We start from the raw sequence: 11096 nt of genomic DNA on the forward strand, positions 1-11096 counted from the left end.
TGTCATTCATTCATTCATTGTGTGTGTCCCAAAACTTCAACCTTGGTTAAAGTTTGATAACTTTTGCATTATTGAAGATAGCAACTTCATATTTGGCATGCATTTGTATCTCACGGAGTTGAACATTTTGAGTGGTGAAAGTCAATGTCAAAGTCATCCTTCAAGGTCCAAGGTCAAATATCATTGTATTTTTCTTTCCTAAAACTTTAACCTTCGTTAAAATTTGGTCATAACTTGTTTAATATTGAAGATAGCAACTTGATATTTGACATGCATGTGTATCTCATGGAGCTGCATGTTTTGAGTGGTGAAAGGTCAAGGTCAATGTCATTGTTCAAGGTCAAAGGTCAAATGTATGGCTTCAAAGCGGCGCAATAGGGGGCATTGTGTTTCTGACAAACACATCTCTTGTTTGTATTTATTTTACATAATATAGGTTACTTAAACATAGGCGCATTACCGATTTCAACATAATTTCTTTTATATACAAATATGGTTCTGCCAAACGGTTTGTAAACTGCTTAAAAGTCATTTTTTACAACTATTTAGTTTTGAGGGTCCATTACCATTCATTGGCATCTTACTCTATTTATTCTTTTATATGAACAAAATCATGGTACTAGAGCAAGTATGAACCTATAATCAATATATCGATTAAAAACAATTTCAAAGCAACTAATTAAATGTCTGTGTTTGCAAGCGTGTGTCGCTTCTCGGTTTCCTAGTTAATAACACCGCGGCATAAACAGGTACATCTTGTACTTTTTGTAGGATCAATTGTGCTCATTTGTTCGTGATTGCTGACTGATACGCTCCAAAGGGCGGCCACCATAAAAAAAGCACTACACAGACTATAAAATGTTGTCATCATTGTCACTATCACGACGATCTTCATGAAGTCTAATCATTTAGACATGAAATAAAGGGGCATTAGGCGTATAAAAACAATATCATAACTAAGTGATCGCCGCATGACCCCTATACGGTTGTGTATATGTCGCAGTAATATCGGGCAAAGCAATTACGTTCATAAAACGACGAGCGATATTCTTTTGAAATTGGCGTTCGTACACTATGTTGAATGAAAACATATCTGGTGTACCGCTAAATGATTGAAGTGAGCCGCACTCGGTGAAAAGGGAGTTAAATGCGTGTGCGTAAAGTGTCGTCCCAGACTAGCCTGTGCAGTCCGCACAGGCTAATCAGGGACGAGACTTTCCGCAAAAACTTGATTTTGGGCTAAGAAGAGACAAACAAAAATTAAAAAAATATCATAAAAGCGGAACGTGGCGACCCTGATTAGCCTGTACGGACCGCACATGCTAATCTGGGGCGGCACTTTACGGACATGCATTACATAAAACACGGTCCTAGTGGAAGATGATTTTTCGCTGGAATAATCAGAGAACGCTTTGATAAATGAGTGAGATTTCCTGGTAATAAATGTGATCCCTATGTTTGTCACATTTTTCCAGTGTATGGATGATGGTTTGAAACCTTATATGGCTTTGCAGTAAATAACATGATGATTGATGTAAAATATGAATTCGTTAGAGATTGTGTACCTTCATGTGTCAAGTACTTTCTCATCTGATCAATCTGGGGCATGTGGGCATAAAATCACTTCAAGCAGGATGTCAAAGCTGGCCAATGTCCATCATCGCATACAATAAATGTTGATGACACAAACGATATATTTTATATGCGAATAGGATGATTTTACAGTGTACAGCACTAAATGTCTTTGATGAGCTTGGCATTGTCTGATGATGAAAGCATAACTATGTCCTGTTTTATTACCGTGTATTATTGTTGTTCTTAGGGTGGTGATCGATGTGCATTCAAAAGTAAACCTAATGCGTTTGCAAACGAGTTCAAAAGTATGTTTCCCGATAATACTCTTAATCACAATTCTCTTTAACGTGTTGGGGAAGGCGTGAAGTAGCGTTGCAAATGGGTTAGGCATTCGCCAGAAACAAATATCAAATGTGATCTGATTTGCTGACTACCACCAGAAAATATTACTCGTATTTGATTGGCTACATGGTAGTATCAAATGAATACTGGCTACAGTTGTATTCGAAAGTTTCATGATCGATGATATTAAAAGCTTAATGCGTTCATAGCCAAAGGTTATTCAAATAGCGAAATTGGAAAATGATGTTTGGTATCGTCTACCTATGATCGATATATCAAGATCTACCCTTTTTGTTTTAAATTTAAACTGGGACATTTGAAAACACTTATAAATCTTCAAAACATGGCTACTGCTCCACTTTACGAAATATCTTAAATCGGGCACACATATTGAGTACTTAGTTAATAAGGCCTACACAAGAATAAACGTAATGAAAAAGTTAAAATTTAATGTATACCGTTCCTCGTTGGAAACAATCTACGTATCATGTATTATTACTTGCTCGAATACAGCGATGTCGTTTACGACAGCTGCACATTTAAAGGGGCCTTTTCACAGATTTTGGCATTTTTTTTAACTTATTCATTAAATGCTGTATATCGATAAATGTAAACATTGGATCGTAAAAGCTCCAGTAAAAAATCAAGAATAAAATTTAAAAAAGGAAAAGAACATTGCCCGGACCAGGTTTCGAACCAGTGACCCCTGGAGTCCTGAAGTAAAAACGCTTTAGCCTACTGAGCTATACCGCCGAGTACATACACTTGAAGTATTTTATACCTTATATAAGCAATCTTCGTAGTTTCACAAAATTTAACGACAAAAACAGAACTCTCCAAATTATTCAATCGTTTCGCGTTGCAACGCTTTATAATTTTTAGGTTTTAAAATCGTCAAAAGATGCATATAATGGCTATATTAGACCATGGTAAATGTTCAGTATTACTGTTTCCTCACAAATATCATAACTAAAACGAAAATTTGCGAATCTGAAACAACTTTTTTCAATTTTGTCAATTTTCCAAAGCGTGAAAAGATCCCTTTTATGACCAAGAAAGATTAGAAAACGCCCAACATGTGTCTGCACGAATATTTACACGAAATAAATCTCTATTCAAAAGCTTTCGAAAGAAGTCGGATGGGAAACTTTTAGTTATCGTAGAGCTAAACATATACTCACTCTTTTTTACTAAATGACTAACAAACTAACCCCAACCTTTCTTTCCATTCACGAATACCAACGACCGCTATAATTTAAGGAATACTCAATCACTGTATTTTCCAAGAGCTAGAACTGCTATCAAATACAACTCTTTTATCCCATTTCGAAGAAGGCGTTTCTCCCTTTTTTTGGTCGGTCGGATCCACGCTTCTGTTAGGTTAAGTTCCAACAAGTAGTTTGTTTTCCTCTTACCCGACCGAAGTTAATTTTTGATAGCAACTCTAATCTTGTATGTTTTGTTATGGTATTCCAGTTGAAGATTTTAATCGTTTTCGTCTCAAATTTGCAATATAAACAATAACATACAAGAAGGATATTTTACAAAGAGATTATGGTGATTTATGTCATTGAATATTCTTACTAATTTGGGGAATAACTTTTTGTAGTAAAAAACGTCAACGAAAATGTTTTTGGAGCTTTTTGGACTTATGTTCCTCCATTTGAAAAAAGAAATATTATATTACGTTTCATATTAAAAAAAATAAAATTTTAACACGCACGCGACCATTGACACGTTGTGCTTCATGTTATTTCTTTCTTTGCTTGCAATTTAGAGTTATGTAATATAATTTCATATACCAACATATAATCAAATACATAAGCTTTAAACACCACTAAAATCTTAATTACGTCCTGTAAACCAGTTGTTCACACCGTAACGTTTGGAAACATTTCAATAGCACCCTAACATATATCAATAGACACTCACAGTTTAAAAACGTAATTATCTGCAAACTCTGTGTAGATTGTTGGCCATGTTTTTCAAGTTAGTAACCGTAACTCCTATCGAAATCGTCCAAGATATCATGAGAACAAGTGTTCTGACCAAGTTTTATGAAGATTGGACCATTCATGTTACCTCTAGGGGTTTTAACAAGCTTTCACTTTAGCTGTATAAGGAAAACTGACCCGCCCCCTGGCGACCATGATCTTCATCGGACCGGAACCACTTGAATTTCGAACTTTACCCGTGATATCATAAACACAACCGTTTTGAACAAGTTTAATGAAGTTTAGACTATAAATAAGACTTCTAGAGCGTTAATAAGGTTTTACTATAATGAAAACTGCCCCGTCCCTGGTGGCAATATTTTTCAACGGACCGGGACCATTTTCGAGCTCAGCTGAGATATCATAAGAGCAAAAGTTCTACTGTGAGTGTAATGAACTGTTTATTTTGAAGTCAGAACGAACGACTGAGTAGTCAACAAATAACCACCTGATGGCAATTTACATGCATTCTTAAATCGACATGAACACGTAAACAAACCATACTGACAGCCTTCTATCGCTACTGGGATTCAATCTTCAGAAATACTTAAAGACTAAAGATTATGGTTGTCGGCAAAAAAACGTGAACAACAGGAAATTTGCTATATAAGCAATCCTCGTAGTTTCCCAACGACAGCAATTACACGGTTTATTGCTTTATTGATAACCGTTACACTACAGTCACTTATAAATATCTTAGTTAGAAGGCGATTTTTCAAGCGGTTCCGTAGTGTAGTGGTTACACGCTCGCTTTACATGTGAGAGCCCCAAGATTCGAGCCCCAGAAGATTCAAATTATTTTATTTGTGTTCTATGTTAACTTTTTGTTTTGATGTAGACATTTTAAAATCCATTTTACTACAATTGGACATTTTTATTAAAATTAATGGATGCCGCGTGGTGACAACGTTAATTAAAATTTCTTACATCACTTAAATATCTTATTAAAAAAATACACGTGTTTTTATATTAACAAAAAATGCAAACATATCTATAATCCATGTAATTTTATGGTTGTCTATCACAGGCCCTAAGTACTATCCCTACCACATATAGAGCGCGAAGCGCGGCACGTATTATTGATTGTAACAATGAGTTGCGATAAAGGAAGCAGCCGCTTATTAAGGAGGAGATGTGTCCCAGCAACCCGTTTCCCTAGAGTCAAGCACTCCTCGGAGTTTGTTTTTTAAGGACCACATATAGAGCGCGAAGCGCGACACGTATTACTATCCAGGTGGTATGGACCCTTTAGCATTATCCGACCATTACGTCCATAGTTATCTTCCTTAGAATTTGAGAAATTTTGAAATCCTTGTTCAAAGTCCAAAATTTTCATCCGATTCTTCCCAAACTTGCACAGGTTTTTTTTTTGTCAATGAGGATCCAACCCAAACCCTATATGAGCAATATCGGACCATAAGTCCAGAATTATGTCTCTTTGAATTTAAAAATAAAAGTGAAAAACTGCTTGGTTAGGTGATTATGTCAACATTTTCATCAGATTCTTTCCAAACTTACAGTGTCTTCATATCAATGAGCATTTTTACCTCATTTAAAATGAGAAACATCGGGACAATAAGTCCAGAATTTTTTCTATTAAATTTGAGCAAATGAGGAATTTTCACTTGTTTAAAAGATTTCACAACTTTCGTCTGAATCTTTCCAAACTTGTTAAGTGTTTTATATCAGTATTACTCGAACCCTATTGAACATGATGAATATCGGAGAAATAAATCTATTATGATCTTTTACTGAATTTGAAAGTATTGTGAAATGCAGCTTCTTTATGCAATTTACAGTTTTCATTCATTTTTTTCCCAAACTTTTACAGTGTTTTCATATCAATGAGTACTTAACCCCTATCGTAAATGAGCATCGTAAGAATAAGTTCAGAATCATCTCCTCTTGTAGTTGAGAAAAATATGAAATTAAGCTTACAAGATGAAGCAGATTTTTTAAAACCTACACAGTTCTGTTCCATTAATGAAAACTGCACACGGATGCCAGTAATAAAAAGGAAACCAATGTAAATAAAATGAACTATGAAATAGTTGGGGGTTACAACACAAAATCATAGATAATGGTTATTTGGGGGTTATAACACAACATCATAGATAATGGTTATTTGAGGGTTATAACACAAAATCATAGATAATGGTTATACCAGTATCTTTTTCTATTTTGTTCAAAATAATCGGCCAATATATTAATCTTTACAGTAGAAAAAAAATCGTTCAATGTAACTTCATTGAGTGCCTTTTACACTGAAATTCCCGACGCCCTTTGATGCTTTGCATCAATACTTATCTTGTACAGACTATAAAATGCTTTCATAATTGTCACTGTCACAACGATCTTTTAGACAGAAAACAACGGGGCGTTAGGCGTATAAAAAACAATATCATAATTAAGTGATCGCCGCATGACCCCTATACAGCTGTGTAAAGCACGGCCGTTAATCACGCGCGCCACCTCTTTTTTGAGATGCATTAATAAATGAGCCAATGCTACTTCCGAGGTGGCGCTCAGGCCCAGATGTTTTGAATTTAACGGATAATTTTACAGGGTGATTAGGTTTTTCAACATATTTCGCATTATTTTTTAAAATCAGCCAATGTAGTGCGATTCAGCAATTATAAATTCATCCAAAGATGTACAGACGCAAACAATCACAATCCATTTGGAAACGTGAGGACCTTTATAAGTTGTGGCATGGTAGAATTCGTAAAAGCAAATCGATGTATTTTGCCTGTGTGACGAGCAAATTCCCAGCTAATTAAAACGCTTATTACATAATACTTTTTGCTTGGAACCTTAAAGGGATCTTTTCACGCTTTGGTAAATTGACAAAATTGAAAAAAGTTGTTTCAGATTCGCAAATTTTCGTTTTAGTTATGATATTTGAGAGGAAACAGTAATGCTGAACATTTACCATGGTCTAATATAGCCATTATATGCATCTTTTGACGATTTTAAAACCTAAAAATTATAAAGCGTTGCAACGCGAAACGATTGAATAATTTGGAGAGTTCTGTTTTTGTCGTTAAATTTTGTGAAACTACGAAGATTGCTTATATAAGGTATAAAATACGCCCAGTACGTGTACTCGGCGGAATAGCTCAGTAGGCTAAAGCGTTTTTACTTCAGGACTCAGGCAAGACTCCAGGGGTCACTGGTTCGAAACCTGCTCCGGGCAATGTTCTTTTCCTTTTTTTAATTTTATTCTTGATTTTTTACTGGCGCTTTTACGATCCAATCTTTACATTTATCAATATAAAGCATTTAATGAATAAGTAAAAAAATGCCACAATCTGTGAAAAGGCCCCTTTAACAAGTTAATGCGTGAATAAAAACATCAGCTTCTAACCGATCTAATAGATAAGTTTGCATTTTTCAAAAAGATGGAGCCAATGCCAAGGAGGTGGCGCTCAGATTAGGGGGTGGCGCCAATGCAGTGTTTTCTAATAATGTCTTGATGTTTTAAACGTTCGTCTTTGTAAGATAAGAACACTTAAAGGGACCGTCAACAGCAATTGACGAAAAAAGAAAAGTTCTAAATTACCGTATTTTTTACAATTATTAGTTTATATTGATTAAAATATCACGACTGATATAATGATGACATTACTTGAAAAAAGTTGTTAAGCTTTCATATTTTCAGTATATTCGGTAATAAATTTTATTGGGTACAGGTACCAGGTAACTACCAGTTAACTATAAATAACGCAAGTAGATTGATCATCATCGTCACGTGGTAAACCCAGGAATGCAAATTGTACATGCTAGTGAAATGTATATATTTTATATATGAAATGATCAATCAACTTGCGTTATTTATAGTGTTTATATCGTTATGTCACCTATTTTCGCGATGTACTTTCGATTTCACATCGCGAAAATATACTGAAAATATGAACGTTTTTCAAGTAATGTAATATACCAGTCGTGATATTTTAATCAATATAAACGAAAAATGATTGAAAAAAATACAGTATTTTAGAACTTTTATTTTTTCGTCAATCGCGGTTGACGGTCCATTTAACATGTATTAATTATATACAGCTTAATTGGTGAAGTATTTGTGAGGAACATGCATATATACCGTATTTATGAGTCTTTCAGTCTTCACAGTTGTCATGGAAACGTCTACAAATATTTACATTATTAATCATCTCTTTTTCCAATACAATTTGTGCAAAATACGAATTGTCTATCAATTATAGTCATATAGCTCTTGCAAATTGTTGATGATTAATTTTAAATGTATTTTGTGTAACGATCAAATGAATTTCACTAACGGTCCAGAGGCATGGTCCGTCACTGAACCGCTTGAAGCGTGACCTTGAAGATTAACGCGAACGCTGGACGCATTATTGACGTCACTGTGCCATTATGACGTCATAAAGTCTGACAACTCAGCATTGCTCGCTGCGTCGCATCCTATACACGAAGCGATACGAATAGTGCATAATGTATTTCATTTGTGTAAAGTTTATTACATTTGTACATATGCACATTAAGCAATAATTATATAAGTAACAAAAACACCAGAATTTAAACAATTAAACCATCAATCAACACAATAATATTAACACCCTTAAAAGGCGTGTTTCAGCTGACCCGACCGATCATTTTTGTATTTTATAAATGCTAAGGTTGTTGAATGGCAAGCTAAATTATATATTTTCTGTATATGTAAACAAAGTCACATTTTGAAAGTAAAATAATGGACAATAATGTACTTGGAGTATGTGAAATAGCCCCACCATAAACAGACAAAAACATTAATTAGAAATGGTTTGTAACACGAATGAATTTTCCTAGTCGGTGTACAGCTTAAAGCAAGCAAGCAAACAACCACCCACGCATATATCGATAAAGAAAGCAATACATTCAAACTAAAAAGGTTACCTATTGCAACTGAAATCAAAGGCATGAACTTGAGACCTCCGGCCATGCTTGGTCGATCCACTGCCACTGCCATGATTTACTGCCATAATGGACAGCCGAACATAGCCACCTCTTGTCACAGGACATCACGCTGTTCCAAATGTAGTCCGTATTTACATCTTAGATGTAACATACAACGTTAAATGATCAGTTAGAAAAGATCATTATATGAAATTGAAATGTAGTGCCATCTACACTATATAATTGCTAATTGCGCTTTATACGTTTTAACACTTAGGTGACACAAACGGGCAATATTTTGTAATACTCATGGTTTTCCTTTGGTATATCGCCCTCATCGGACTACAACTACTACTACTACTTCTTCTACTACTACTACTGCTGCTACTGCTACTGCTGCTGCTACTACTACTTCTATTATTACTACTACTACTGCTGCTACTGCTGCTGCTGCCGCCGCCACGACCACGACCACTACCAAAGAAAAAATATTAAAGTCGTATATTCTATATTAAGCGATCTGGTTATAAATTCCAAAATTTATTATTTCATGCGACAAATCAGTTATATATAATGTGTGTAAATATATCTAACAAGCTATTAGTAAAAGAAATACGATACTAAATAATACTGTTCGATAAATTTCATTGCCGCCTTGATTGTTTGTTGGTATTTGTATTCTTACTTGTGTATTCTATGTTATGTTGTTATACCTAGTTACGTTAAAGAAAATATGGTGAATTGTTAATAATGCTTCGATTGGTCATTTGCCTGATCGGGTAGTACTTAAATGTACCCCGGGTACGGAAAATATACTAACGCGTACACTGTAAATTTATACTGTACCCGAGTTTCATTTCCGCCCAAAATCCGATGTTGTAAAACGCCCAACGGAAAATTATCTTTGAAAAAAAATCCTCAACATGCTTTTTGAGCAGGAATTTCGATAATAATAGAGGCGTTTAGACAGAATATTAATATAAATTTGAACATAATTAATTTGAAAAAAAATGCCGACAACGACCAATTTAGCGTGAAAATTCCTGGGTTCGTTGCAGTATATTTTTCTTACCCGGGGTACATTTATGCATACTTAAGAGTACTCGGGATACATTTAAGTAGTACCCGAGCCGAAAAAACTTAATTATACACACTGGTTTTATGTAACCTAACTACGTATAGTAAGATAACATTAAATAACATAAAATACACATTTAAGAATGAAAAAAAAAACGTAACATCCGCTTTCTGTTATTATTTGTATTATCCTGATGAAGGCGTAAGCCGAAACGTTGATAAAAAAGGAAAGAAAAATATGTGTTTTTGTTGGATTATCATACTACATTAAGAATGCACATACCTATAAACCATCAATACATAGCGTTTTCTTCTGTCGATCATAACGGAAGTAAATACAAAAATATAAATAAATGACGTAACGTTACCCGACGTGAACGTGACGTTACGCGCCAATACTCAGAAGTCGCTACATATTATGAATTATATGCTGTGTATATATTATTATATAGATATTATACACATATACCCACATATACGCATATACACATATATATACATATATACATATACATACATACACACATACATAGATATATATATACATATATAACATATATACATAACACATATATACATATACACACATACACTATACACACATACATACATATATACACATACACATATACATGTTCACAATATACATAATATATATAATGTTTATAAATAATACATAAATAATATTATTTATTATACGCATTATATGCTGTCTATTAATGTTGTCGACTGGAACACACTGTCTTTTACATTACATCCGAACGGTTTCATAGTTTTTAGTCTCTGTATCCACAACGCTTCTCTAATTACACGCTCTTGGCGTCCAGTGATATTTAGCGTCTCCAGGACCGAGAAGTACATATTGTCATCACAGTGGCTCGAATCGAAGTGGGTAGTGATGGGCTTTTCTTTATGCAGGCGGACGTCTCGCAAGTGTTCACTCATGCGCTCTCGGATTTGCCTCTCCGTCTCCCCAACATAAACAACACACTCGCACTTGTTGCACCCTATACCGTATATCACGTTTCTCGTGCGACAAGTTACATTATTTACTTCCGTTATGATCGACAGAAGAAAACGCTATGTAAAGTTGTGTCGTAATAATCGTTTACTGAAGAAGAAGGCCTTTGGCCGAAATATTTAATAAAAGAGTAAATGTATGAAGTTTTACCAAATTTATATGTTCACGAAAAAGTC

At 34.6% G+C, this 11096-nt stretch overlaps 1 long non-coding RNA gene across 1 annotated transcript; it reads right to left on the minus strand.

The window, feature by feature from the left end:
• Positions 1-8023: 8023 nt before the first annotated feature.
• Positions 8024-10263, minus strand: LOC127844824 (uncharacterized). The gene is made up of 3 exons (XR_008032903.1): positions 10183-10263; positions 8823-8980; positions 8024-8351 (listed from the first exon to the last, which is right to left on the minus strand). It is a non-coding gene; the product is annotated as an uncharacterized LOC127844824 (long non-coding RNA).
• Positions 10264-11096: the final 833 nt, after the last annotated feature.

The sequence above is a fragment of the Dreissena polymorpha genome, chromosome 9 (assembly GCF_020536995.1).
Source record: "Dreissena polymorpha isolate Duluth1 chromosome 9, UMN_Dpol_1.0, whole genome shotgun sequence".
In the NCBI taxonomy this organism is placed as follows: domain Eukaryota; kingdom Metazoa; phylum Mollusca; class Bivalvia; order Myida; family Dreissenidae; genus Dreissena; species Dreissena polymorpha.